This window comes from Anser brachyrhynchus (assembly GCF_964034855.1).
Source record: "Anser brachyrhynchus genome assembly, chromosome: Z".
Lineage (NCBI taxonomy): Eukaryota > Metazoa > Chordata > Aves > Anseriformes > Anatidae > Anser > Anser brachyrhynchus.
The window spans coordinates 3,855,044-3,867,286 of record NC_137697.1 but is presented as its reverse complement, the minus strand read 5'-3'; the positions used below and the strand labels follow the sequence as shown (position 1 = coordinate 3,867,286).

The 12,243-nt window shown below is 39.2% G+C and overlaps 1 protein-coding gene across 20 annotated transcripts in view; it reads right to left on the bottom strand.

Annotated features, from left to right (window-relative positions):
- Positions 1–5,437: 5,437 nt before the first annotated feature.
- The window catches only part of CELF4 (CUGBP Elav-like family member 4), a 697,696-nt gene continuing 690,890 nt past the window's right edge, over positions 5,438–12,243 (bottom strand). For 12 of the 20 annotated variants that reach the window (XM_080573160.1, XM_080573156.1, XM_080573157.1 and 9 more), the window contains exon 13: positions 5,438–6,371. The gene's annotated coding sequence lies outside the window, so the exon portion shown is untranslated. Of the gene's footprint in view, positions 8,312–12,243 lie in introns of all 20 variants that reach the window. The other 8 variants (XM_080573161.1, XM_080573154.1, XM_080573167.1 and 5 more) reach the window with 3 other exon arrangements.

Genomic DNA, 12,243 nt, shown 5'->3' with positions numbered 1-12,243 from the left:
CAAAGGAGTCATTACCGTCATGATGCCTAATTTGTGGGTGCTTTGCTGTCTGGTAGGATTCACAACACTGAATTAGGCAATTGCATTCTCTGTGCAGTGTGTGGATAAAAGCAAAACACATGATCTGATTGGCTTCAAAGGGTGAGGAGAAGTTTAGGGCCTCTGCTGCTCTGAGGAGGGGAGGCACCCATTTTGGGGATGTCACGCTGTGGTTCCCTGCTGGGAAGAGTTAACCCACCCACTCACCAGCTGCCTGGAGACTTGCAGAGCTGAAAGCAATAGCTGTAACCCAGCAATGCAGGCTTCCCAGGAGAGTGTGCTGAGCAGCAGACTAAGGTGTACCAGGGAGGTCCCTTCCCTGTTCCCTGTGCCCCTTCCTCCTGGCAAGGTGTGCTGTGCTGTATAATGCATGTCGCCTGCTGGGGAGCAATGTGAGGAGCCTGGGTCTCCTAGGCGAGGTTATGGAGTCATTTGCTCCTTGTTTCTGTCCCTATTTCCACCTTTTAAATGAGGAAGGTCAATTTCATCTTCATGGGAGCCTTGGGACAAGTCCCAGCTTCCAGCCAGGCAGAGGAAGAATCTGAACCTGGGCTTATTGTTTCTGACGTGAATGCACCGCACACCATGAGGCTACTGCTTACAGGAAGAGGGCATGTTTACCTGTATGTATGCACGTATACCAGGAGTAATTCCTCCTCCTCCAGTCTGTGCCTGGCTGGAGATAGCCCATAAGTTCATAACTTACCAGATCCTGACCCACCATTCAGGGTGCCTCCTGAATGCCATGGGGAGAGGACGTTTGACAGCAAGGTGTTCCTTGCGACCAGAACCAGTTGTGTGTTTATCAGTGACAGTGCTATATAAGGTTCCTCAGAAGCAGCGTGGGGATGTTCAAGGTTGGCTGAGCACTAAGAAAAGCTGGTACAATACCAGTGGTGACTGTAGGTGTGCAAAGAGACACCAGAGTGCTGTCATCCCCTCGAGAAATGGAGCACAATGGCTCTACTTGGTACTTTCTAAAGGTTTATTTTGGATTTGTTTTCTCTATTGACATTTCTTACTGTAGTGAGAGGGAAACTCTGGGACTAAAATCTGGATTAAGGTCTGTTCTCATCAGTAAGTTGGACACCCGTGACATTCCAAAAGGTATTTTCAGACTCCACAGCTGACAAACCCAAGCCCATGGCCTAGTCCTAATTCATTGGCTCTGGAGTGATGGGACAAGCCAGGTATTCTCAAACTGAATTTGCCTAGAGACCTTTGTAGACAACAGCATCAGTAGCCTTCTTCCCCAAGTGATGCTGCACACGAGCTTGCACACCACACTGAAGCACTCAGTGATCTGTGTTTACCCACTTGCAAAAGCCCTGTGAAGTCTGAGTGGCTTCGTGGCGCCAAACCCACGAATACTTGTCATGACCCATGGGGCAGTCACTGCCCTGGTGTATTTGCCACAAGGGGGAAAGTGCTGTTGAAGGCTGAAAGGTGGAAAAGGTGGAAAAGTCCTCACCTTGCTTCAGGAGGACATTTCCAAGCAGTATCATAATGTTAGTTACATGAAGGGTCTATGAGCAGAGCTCTGTAGACTCATTTAATGTCCAGATCATCTCTTAATAATAGTAATAGTAGTAGTAATAATAGCATTAATAATAAATTTGTTTAGTGAACAGCTGCGTGGACTGGGGATGGTGTGGAGATGGGGAGAGGAAAGGTTTCCTCTTGTGTGTGCAAAAGAAGAGTGGCTCTGTGGCTATGTCAGGGAATGCTGATACGGAAAATTGAACCGAGGAAGGGATTTAATGTCTTATAGACACAGAAGTGTGATTAATGCTTGAGGTGTCTCCACGGGACTGCAGAAAGAGTGACTGCAAGCCATGCCTTGTACATGTACCAAAGGTTGCCCCCAGCTATTCATGGGGATGGGATTGCAGCTTGCTGTAATCACACTGGTGCCACGGAGCACCTTGGTGAAGGATTGATCCTTGACCTTCAATAAACCTGTAGTTTCGTGTAATGTGATTTAGCAGCCACTAGTAAGAGAGAGGAGCAAGCATCAAACAGCCAGTGGCTTTTGAACCTCCGTAATAAAGTGTTCCCAGGCTGTTGTGCTCTGGTGCATGTGGGCAGGCAGCTACAGGCTTTCAGGTTGGCTTGGCCTCTCTCTTCATTTTCTCTACTTCAGACTGGGGCTTTTTTTGGGCTACAGTATAGTCCAATGCTGAAACCAACCCATGCTGCAAAGCTTTATTTGCTTTGCTTCATAGCACCTTTACACAGTGTGAAGGGGTGAGCTTCCTTCAGACAGAAGCGCAGTGTCTCCATATAACAAGCAATTAAATCTTAAATCAGGGCACGTATGTCTGGGCAGCCCAGAGAAGGGTGTTTAGCCAACCATGAGGCCATGTCTACATTTGTGCTTCAGCACACCCCATTTTAGTGTGTTTCCACCATAACCAGAGCTCAGCAAGTAAACACCACTTAGTGCAGGCAGCGGTCCGGTCACAGCAGTGCTTTATTCCCCTGCACACCGATGTTAACGAACCTGAGGTGGGTGGGCAGTGTCACGGTGCCTGTGTGCCACACAGGTGGCTTTGATAGTGCTTTCTGGCCTCCCTCTGGGAGGCGGCTGCTCCCCAGCACTGGATATTTTGTCTCCTGTGTACTGCAGGGTACTTGAGAAAAGATTCTGAAATCTCGTCTCACAGCCATCGACCAACAGCCCCCAGATGGCTCAATGGCCAGGGGTGTTCCCAGATGGATCCCCCAGGGATAAAACCTATCTTACTTGGCCACGTGGACATGTCCTTGCAGGTACACTGCGTGGTGCAGGTCGCACATCACATCCCCAAATCCTCTGCAGAGATGCAGCACCTGCCCCAAGGCAGGGGAGAGAAGGGATCTGGGGAGCCTGGGTGTCACAAGGGAGAGCTGGGAGGGCAGCAGGAGAAATGGGGAGGGAATCAGGCAACAACTTTCAGTGCCACCCTTACTTAGTGTGCCACTGTGGGAAAACGACCCCTAATTGTTATGTTTTTTCCCCTCTTTGAAGGGTCTTGGATGATCTTCACCAGCCCTTTAACTCTCAAACTGGCCCATGTCAGAGGATGTGCTCTGTGTCCGTGCAGCTCAGGGCAGGATGCTGCTGAATGGCTGAATGGCCTTTGGGGCAGAAACCTCTTCTTACTGGAGACCTCGTCCTCCTTTTCTAGGTCAGAGACTTTTGAAGCCTATTCCCACACCTTCATTTTTTCCTGAGCATCTTCTGTGCAGTGACTGGAGTGATGTATGTGCTCCTCCGTATTTACCCTTACTTGCAGATTAAAAAACAAAAAAAACCAAAAAACAAAAAACTGACCATATTCCCTCCTTGTATTCATCACTTGATTTACATTTCATTTATTTCTATAGCCCCGAACAGACATTAGTAACTCATAAGGGTAATAATAGGAGTTTCTACTAATAGAACTCCTTCCATCTGTGGAGTTCAAATTATGGACAAGCACCATTAGTCGCATTTAGAGATGGATTTAGCTGGTGCAACTTGTCCAAATGCAGACATGGCTGCAAGAATCAGGAAGGAAATGCAAAGGCTCCTGATTTCAACCCCAGGGTTGTACCAGCTGGTCTGGTACAGCCATTTCGGAGGGTGGGGGGCAGGGGACACGCACCATCGTTCAAAAGACAAGATGTGATGGATGCTCAGGAAGAAAATGAAGCTCACCTCTGGAGCCTGCTGAATTCCGCAAGGTTGTCCCAAAGCAGCAAAAGGAGCAATGTCCCGAGCTTTGGCCTCGATACTTATCAGCATGAAAAAACCATGAGCGTGAAATCAAACAACAGGCTTCAAATGGGAGCTACAATGACTCTAATTTGTATGTACCATTATTTGATCTTCTAACCTACTAGGTTTAAGGTAAACCACAGCGGAATATCAAGCAGACATTAAATGAAACAGTGTCATTAATTCAATCCAATGAGATATGTTTTATATAACAAAGGGATTTGTTCTGATACTCAAACAATGTATATAAATGAAAGAGTTGAAATAGATTCATTTTGTTCTCAAAGCAAACACATTAAGGAAAGCCATCAAGAAGTAAAGAACATGGCGTTTTTTTTTTTTTTTTTTAAACTGTGCTTTATTTAGGGCTAAGCTGGAAAGCGTCATTCAATAATTACAGAAGATTACAAGGAGTTTTAGGGAATTGAGAGTGAAAGAGCAGTTGTATGGAACTGCAGCTGCATTACACATCTGTACTTCCTAGCTGTGGGCTCAGTCTGGCTGTCCTTAATCGAGTAAAATACCCGCATATCCCCATGGGAGTTTTGCCAGAGTAAGGACAGGAAGACAGGCCCAATAGGGAATTAAAAAAAAATTAAAAAAAAAAGAAAAAAAGAAAAAGAAAAGAAAGAAAGGAAGAAAGAAGTTTGAGATCAAGATAAAAAAAAAATAAGAAAACCAAACAAGAACATTAAAACAGAGTAAAACCGAATAAAGAATTAGAAACAATTATCACACTGCTCATTCGAAGCAAACAAGTGTGAGAATGATGTAAATCAAGTTTTAAGACTGTGAAAATAAATTATAATAAATATGATATACTTTAAAATATATGTGTTCTTAAATAATTCATTGTTTTTTCTGAGTCAGATTTTTTAAAGCAATGTCTTATTTTTTAACTGCTCTAAAGTCATTTACCAAAGATAAATATCGTGCTTTCATTAAATAGTTTTCCTTGTTTTTCTCTATCATTACAATTAAAAGTCCTACAAAATATGCAAATTTATTTACAGAAAAACAGAGCCAGCATCTTTTTTTTTTTTTTTAAACATCCCCCTTTTTCTCAAAATTCCTTGTAAACAGTTGCAGAAATTCTTCAAAGAGATTGTTTGCTTTATCTTATGGTTTACTTTTTATTTTTTTATTTTTTTTATTTTTTATTTTTTTTATTTTTTTTTTTATTTTTTTATTTTTTATTTTTTTATTTTTTAAGATTAAGGTTCTAGGCTAACCCCTTGCCCTGAAGGTTTCTAGAGCAAATATGGAAGCTACTGAAGCATAGGATGATGGGAATTTTGCGGACAGCAGATCATGAAGACATGAAGCGTTTAGCTGTGTTTTGTTGTTCAAGTTAGACCTAACGTCTGATAAAAAGACAGCTGTTTTGTTTCCCATTTGCATTGTCTACAGAATCGAGTTTTGTTTTGTTTATTTTTTTTTAATAGCTGGAATGCTTGCAGTTAAAAAAGCTGCCAAAATAGCCATTTCTCTCCTTTTTCTCCTCGATAAATAACAGCATCCAACAGCAATTGGCAGAGTAGGAATTTATGCTCAATCTAAACTCTACAAAAATTACAGTTCTACAACATCTTTGTTTTTAGCATTAACGCTAACTTCTATGTAGTATTATTTTTTTTTTGCTTTTTTATTTTTTATGTTGTCTAATTTTTTCTATTATATAGGTATTTTAAACTTTCTTTCTTTAAATTCTGTACAACTATTAGGATTTTAAATGGGGAGAGTTAGAAGCATTTACAAACCTTTTTTGTTTTCCATTTTAATATCAACCATCTTTCCTTTCTCTTCTCTATGCCTTTTAATGTATTTATTTATGTATTTATTTATTTATTTTTTTGCTTTTCATAGATATCCATCTCACCTGCCTTTAACAGCGCGATCCTTACGTATTATACAGAAAACCATATGAAAGCTTCATAGACTCTAATTAATGTATAACCAAAGAACCTCCCAAAGTATCAAAGAACTATTATCTTGCCGTTTTAAAAGCTTTTAAGCATTACTTTTTTTTTTTTTTAATTTTTATATATTTCATATAATCGCTCTCAAAAACTGTTTTAGGAACAGCTCAGAGAAAAGGAAAGAACTTCCATATTTTACATACAGCTACAAGTCTGCGGTAAAAAGTTTTGTCCTTTGGTCCCTAAATAGCTAAGGAATGACAGATAAAGATGCTCAGTGACTGTTACCATGGGTCACACATGGTAACCGCATCCTTGGTGGCAAACAGGCACTCCTTTGTCAGTATCCAGGTTTGCATCTCCTGTTTGAAGAAAAGCCGCTGTGGTGATATCAGTGTCTCTTCAGAAATCCTGGTTGATCTTGTTCCTGTTCTGATTTTACTTATGTGTTTTTTTGTTTTCAAGCGCATGTCCTTCGAAGTCAGCAGATGTGATACTTTTCTTGAAGAAATGTTACAGTCTAAACAATCAAAGAGAGAATAAGTCTGAAGTCTTCAGCTTGATTGATATTTGCTGATATGTCAAAGGTGTAATCCAACAGTTCCCGTTTTTTTAATATATATATACTTTTTTTTTTTTTTTTTCTAAATGTGGCCCATTCAGCTGCTGCCCTAAAAAATGAAGAAGATCATTGCAAATTAAATCAAAAAGGGGAGGGGAAAGTAGGGAAAGAGGGGGATATTTGGGACAGGGGAGAGACCTAAAAAATGAAAACGAAATTAAAAACAAGCCTGTTCATTTGGGCCCAATCCTGCTCCTGTTGAAAGTAATGGGTGTTTTCTTCTCCCTTCAATTGGGACAGGATGGGGCTTCTGCTTTGGTGGTTTGCTTTTGGATGTATTGGCTCTGATTCTGCTCCCACTCACGTCAACAGAAAGATTCCCCTTGACTTCAGTGAGAACCGGATCAAACCCAAAGTGAGCAAGGTAGTCACGATCATGATAGAGAAAAATACAATTGTTCCTAATAGTAATAATAATCATAAATCAAAATAATAGTAAGGCATGTCTATGTAAATCCATATCACTATGTATGTACAGATAGCTGCATTTTAATTATTTTTAAGTGCCACTTTACAATGCCAGATCACAATCTTGCTTGGCGGGCTTTTGTAGTGTGAAAGGCATTGAGAAAGAATTGGCCTACATTTTAATGGGGTGCCATCTATGACAGTGTAGGAGCTTTCTGTGGAGACATAGCTGCCAGTAACATCTACATCCTTGTGAATGTCAGAAAGTAGGACTTTGAACAGGCAATTTATAGGAGGTTAAATAAAAAAAAAAAGACTGTTGGAATAAACTTTTTTTTTTTTTCAAAAAAATGTAAAGCTAACATTTCTTAAATAAAAAAAGTTATTTAAAAAAATGTAATCATGATCCGACTAGGCTTGACATTTAAGTAGGATGCTTAATCATTAAGGATTAGCTCTTATCTCTTTCTAGCAAGCAGGTTCTTCTTACACACTCGGTGATTTATTACATCAAGAAACTTAGAAACTGCAAAAGGTCCACTCTGGTGGAAAAGTGTCATGCGGAATATCAATCCATGCTGGCAGGTTTTCACACTGTTGGTTCAACAAACAGCAAACCGTACACAGCAGTCTAAACAATTACAACACCAAAAATAATAATAGAATAAAAAAATAAAAAACACTCGTCAAGGACCCTTTTTCAGTTGTAAACAAAAAGATGCATTTTGCGTTTTGATCTGGATGGGTTTTTTTTCCCACTCAAAACAAACCCTCCCTCCCCCTGAGCAATTAATTTTGGCTGGAGTTGCTGTAATACAGAACCTTAGAATTAGGAATTCTTGAAAAGACATACAATGAGGCTTTTCTTGGGGTTGTTTTTCTTTTTTTTTCTTTTTTTTTTTTTTTGGATTGCTATAGTTTTCAAACTACTGTTACTATCATTTTGCTTTTTTTTTTTTTTTTTTTTTTTTTTTTTAATTTTTGGAGAGTGATTTGAAATATCCTGAGGGGTAAAAAAGGTGTCAATTGAAAAAGGCCCCCAATTCTCCGGAAAAAAAATAAAATCACAAGATTTTCAGTGCAAAAAAATTAACCACACATTTTTTTTCTCTCATTTTTTTTTCCAAATTATCTATACAGTTATAACCATCCCATTTTTTTCTAAAGAATTAGGAATCCATCTTTTTTTTTCCTTCTATGTGACATCTAGAGAAGCATAAAACGCTGACGAGAAATCAAACGACAAATAAAGAAACCACTGCAAGCACCAAAAACGAAACGAAAATGAGCACAGCAAAAAATTGTGGCAGCACAAAGTCAAAAAAGGCACATGTGATCATGACTGGCCAATCATCAACTGATACAACATCCAAGAAAAATGCTTCAATCACGGCACCTGCACGAAACTTGACGGCATGTCATGCAACCAATTCTTAGCTTGTTACATGACGCCATCATGTCACACTTTCAACTTCGAGTTGATTTGAACTTACGGCCTGGGGGACTGTATTCTCCACTTTCATGTCATTACGTGAACTTTTTTCCTAGCTCAGCGCGAGACTGTGGTGGATTTGACTGGCTCTTGGTTGGTTTTGTTGGAATTTGATTGAATGACAAAAGAAGAAAAGATTTTTTTTATATATATATATATTTATATATAGTGTGGAAAAAGGGAAAGGTAGGGAAAGAAGATATATATAAAAATAATAATCAAAAAAAAGTTACAAACACAGCATCAATCAAAAAGCTCTAATGGAAATACTTGCCATTAAACTATATAAAACAAAACAAGAAGGAAAGCAAAACAAACCAACCGAACGGAAAGAAATGAAAGAAAGGAAGAAGAAAAGAAAGAAAGGAAAAAAAGAAGGATGGAGGAGGCCTAGCCAGAGACACACACATAAAACACACACTTAAATGTAGACACACGGTCAACAGTGAACAGTAACAGAACGCTGTGCAGCGGCTGTTGAGGAGAGCATGCACTGAATGAATGAGCGCAGACACAGATCGGTTTGCAAAGTCTGGAAAATAAATACATTTGCTGCCAACCAGAATGCTTTCGTTAGCACCAGCCTCTCCCGCACCACCCCGGCCTCCGGGGCTTCGCGGGATGGCTAGCCAAATTCCGCCGGGAGCCTTGCCATTTCCTCGGATGGACTTCGGAGCAGACACTGCTCTAATGCAATCACATCCCAGAAAGTTTAAAGTCATCGGGCAGTAAGAGACCATGAGCTGCTTTGGCTACTGAGAATTAAAATAATAATAATAATAATAATAATAATAATAATAAGGAAAGAAAATAAAAGAAATCAAAAAAGAAAAGCAACTACTGCTGATTGCTGCATGTCCATTTAGTGGTTCTCAGGACGGCGGGCTCCGAAACAGCAATGCTGGTATGGCGTATGAGGCAGACTTGTAGGAGGACTCAGATGACACAATGGTCCCTGAATCAGTGTTATTAAAGGAAGGGAAATTTACTCCTTTGGTTTTTGGCTTTGGCCTGAATTGAAAAAAAAAAGGAAAAAAGCAAAGAGAGGAGAGGAGAGGAGAGGAGAGGAGAGGAGAGGAGAGGAGAGGAGAGGAGAGGAGAGGAGAGGAGAGGAGAGGAGAGGAGAGGAGAGGAGAGGAGAGGAGAGGAGAGGAGAGGAGAGGGAGAAAAGCATAAAGAAAGAAAAATTGAAAATGAAAGAAAAAAAGAAAAAGGAAGAGGAAAGAAGAATAATAAAAATACAGATAAAAAATAAAAAGAAAAAAGAAACAAAGAGAAAGAGAAAGAGAAAGAGAAAGAAAAAGAAAAAGAAAAAGAAAAAGAAAAAGAGAAAGAGAAAGAAAAAGAAAAAGAAAAAGAAAAAGAAAAAGAAAAAGAAAAAGAAAAAGAAAAAGAAAAAGAAAAAGAGAAAGAAAAAGAAAAAGAAAAAGAAAAAGAAAAAGAAAAAGAAAAAGAAAAAGAAAAAGAAAAAGAAAAAGAAAAAGAAAAAGAAAAAGAAAAAGAAAAAGAAAAAAAAAGAAAAAGAAAAAGAAAAAGAAAAAGAAAAAAGAAAAAAGAAAAAAGAAAAAAGAAAAAAGAAAAAAGAAAAAAGAAAAAAGAAAAAAGAAAAAAGAAAAAAGAAAAAAGAAAAAGAAAGAGAAAGAGAAAGAGAGAAAGAGAAAGAGAAAAAGAGAAAGAGAAAGAAAAAGAGAAAGGAAAAGAGAAAGAAAAAGAGAAAGAAAAAGAAAGAAAAAAAACAAGAACAAGAACAAGAACAAGGAAAAGGAAAAGGAAAAGGAAAAGGAAAAGGAAAAGGAAAAGGAAAAGAAAAAGAAGAAAAAGAAAAAGAAAAAGAAAAAGAAAAAGAAAAAGAAAAAGAAAAAGAAAAAGAAAAAGAAAAAGAAAGAAAAAGAAAAAGAAAAAGAAAAAGAAAAAGAAAAAGAAAAAGAAAAAGAAAAAGAAAAAGAAAAAGAAAAAGAAAAAGAAAAAGAAAAAGAAAAAGAAAAAGAAAGAAAAAGAAAAAGAAAAAGAAAAAGAAAAAGAAAAAGAAAAAGAAAAAGAAAAAGAAAAAGAAAAAGAAAAAGAAAAAGAAAAAGAAAAAGAAGAAAAAGAAAAAGAAAAAGAAAAAGAAAAAGAAAAAGAAAAAGAAAAAGAAAAAGAAAAAGAAAAAGAAAAAGAAAAAGAAAAAGAAAAAGAAAAAGAAAAAGAAAAAGAAAAAGAAAAAGAAAAAGAAAAAGAAAAAGAAAAAGAAAAAGAAAAAGAAAAAGAAAAAGAAAAAGAAAAAGAAAAAGAAAAAGAAAAAGAAAAAGAAAAAGAAAAAGAAAAAGAAAAAGAAAAAGAAAAAGAAAAAGAAAAAGAAAAAGAAAAAGAAAAAGAAAAAGAAAAAGAAAAAGAAAAAGAAAAAGAAAAAGAAAAAGAAAAAGAAAAAGAAAAAAGAAAAAGAAAAAGAAAAAAAAAAGAAAGCTGCCAGGGGCTGGTTGCTACAATCTCTAGAAACACCCTGTTCCTTTCCTACCATCGAAAATGTCCCTTTATTGGCCCAGGGAGTTTTGCCTCAGTAAACACCAAAAATCACTGCACACAACGATACATTTGTCTCATTCGGCAGCCCTGCACCCTGTTCCTCAGGTATTGCCTATCTGTCACCTTGGCAGGGCTCATATCTCTCCTCCCAGCCTATTTCTAAAAAGTCACTGCACACAATTGAAATTTCACTTTGCGTTTGGGTGTCACAAGAATATTGTTGGCAGTTCTCATCCTGAAGTCATGCATGCTGGCTAGAGCAAAATTTATTATTTTTTTCCTTTTTCTTTTTTTGTCTGTTTCTATTTTTTCTGAGCTGAAACATGCTTTCTGGCTAGAGCTGTTATGCTTAGCTGACAAGAGACGGTGCTGAACTAAGCTCTGAACTGAGCATTGGCTTCAGCTCCATACTTTGCCCACAGTTGGCTGCTGCCTTGGGCTGTTGACTCCTTCTTGATGGCCTTGCTCCAAAATTCTGCAGTTGGATGAGCTGGAAGTGTCAGCCTGAGCTTCCTGGGGTTTGGGTGAAGGGAATAGACTGGTTCCCCCTAGGGAGACGCAAGATTTGGGTTCACATTTATTTCCCAAGGCAAGAGGGAGAAAACTGTCTTTCTGAAGATGGCCCAGGGCAGAGCTGTTGTCACTTGCGCACTTGTGTCTCTGGGTACCCAAGGACAAACCGTGTGAACCATACAGGTCTGAGCTTTGCATGAGGATGGGAAAAAGGCCTCTTCCATCCCTCTCACCCCTTGGGGCTTTCTGGCTGTACAGCACCAGTCACAGAGCCAGGGGTGGCAGCACCATGGGCACTGCTCTTATGATCATAGGCAGCACCCCACCTGTGCCAGCCTGAGGCAACCCTCAAGCTGAGGTGAGGCTGTTGGACATAACCTTGACTGGGGATAACATTTTCCCATATGGCTGGAGCATGAAGGACCAGGTTGACCTGCCAGTGACCAGTGGCTTTGGAGCGGGTACTACCATCCCCCTGCCTGTCCTCCACACACACCTCCAGACGCTGTGGATGCAACATGCGCATGCGCGCCCACACACACACGTATGTACAGATGAAGGCTCAGAACTTGCTGAGGCTAAAAGAACAAAACAAACAAACAAACAAACCAGAAAACATACTTTCAAATGAAAGTCAAACGTGGTCGTCCTGTCTGCCTAACCTGGGTCTGTATTTCAAGCTGTCTTTCTAAAGCAGGGGCCTACAGCACCTACCTACTCAGCGGAGAGGAAGAGATCCTTTGGAGGTCTCTAGGGAGATATCATGCCCACACAGTTGATGTACCTCAGCCTGGACAAGGTTTCTAATAACCAGTAATATATTTAGGTCAATTGATTGATTCGGTTTTCACATCCTAAACTTGGTCAGACAGACTTTCCCTCTGGAGGAAGGCAAATGTCTTTCTCTGTTGACTAGGCAGAGGAGCTAGGTACCTATCTTATGAGGACTGCTTCACTAGTGGCCTGAAATTGAGAGGCAAGTTAGGCATCTGTGCTAGACTGGATG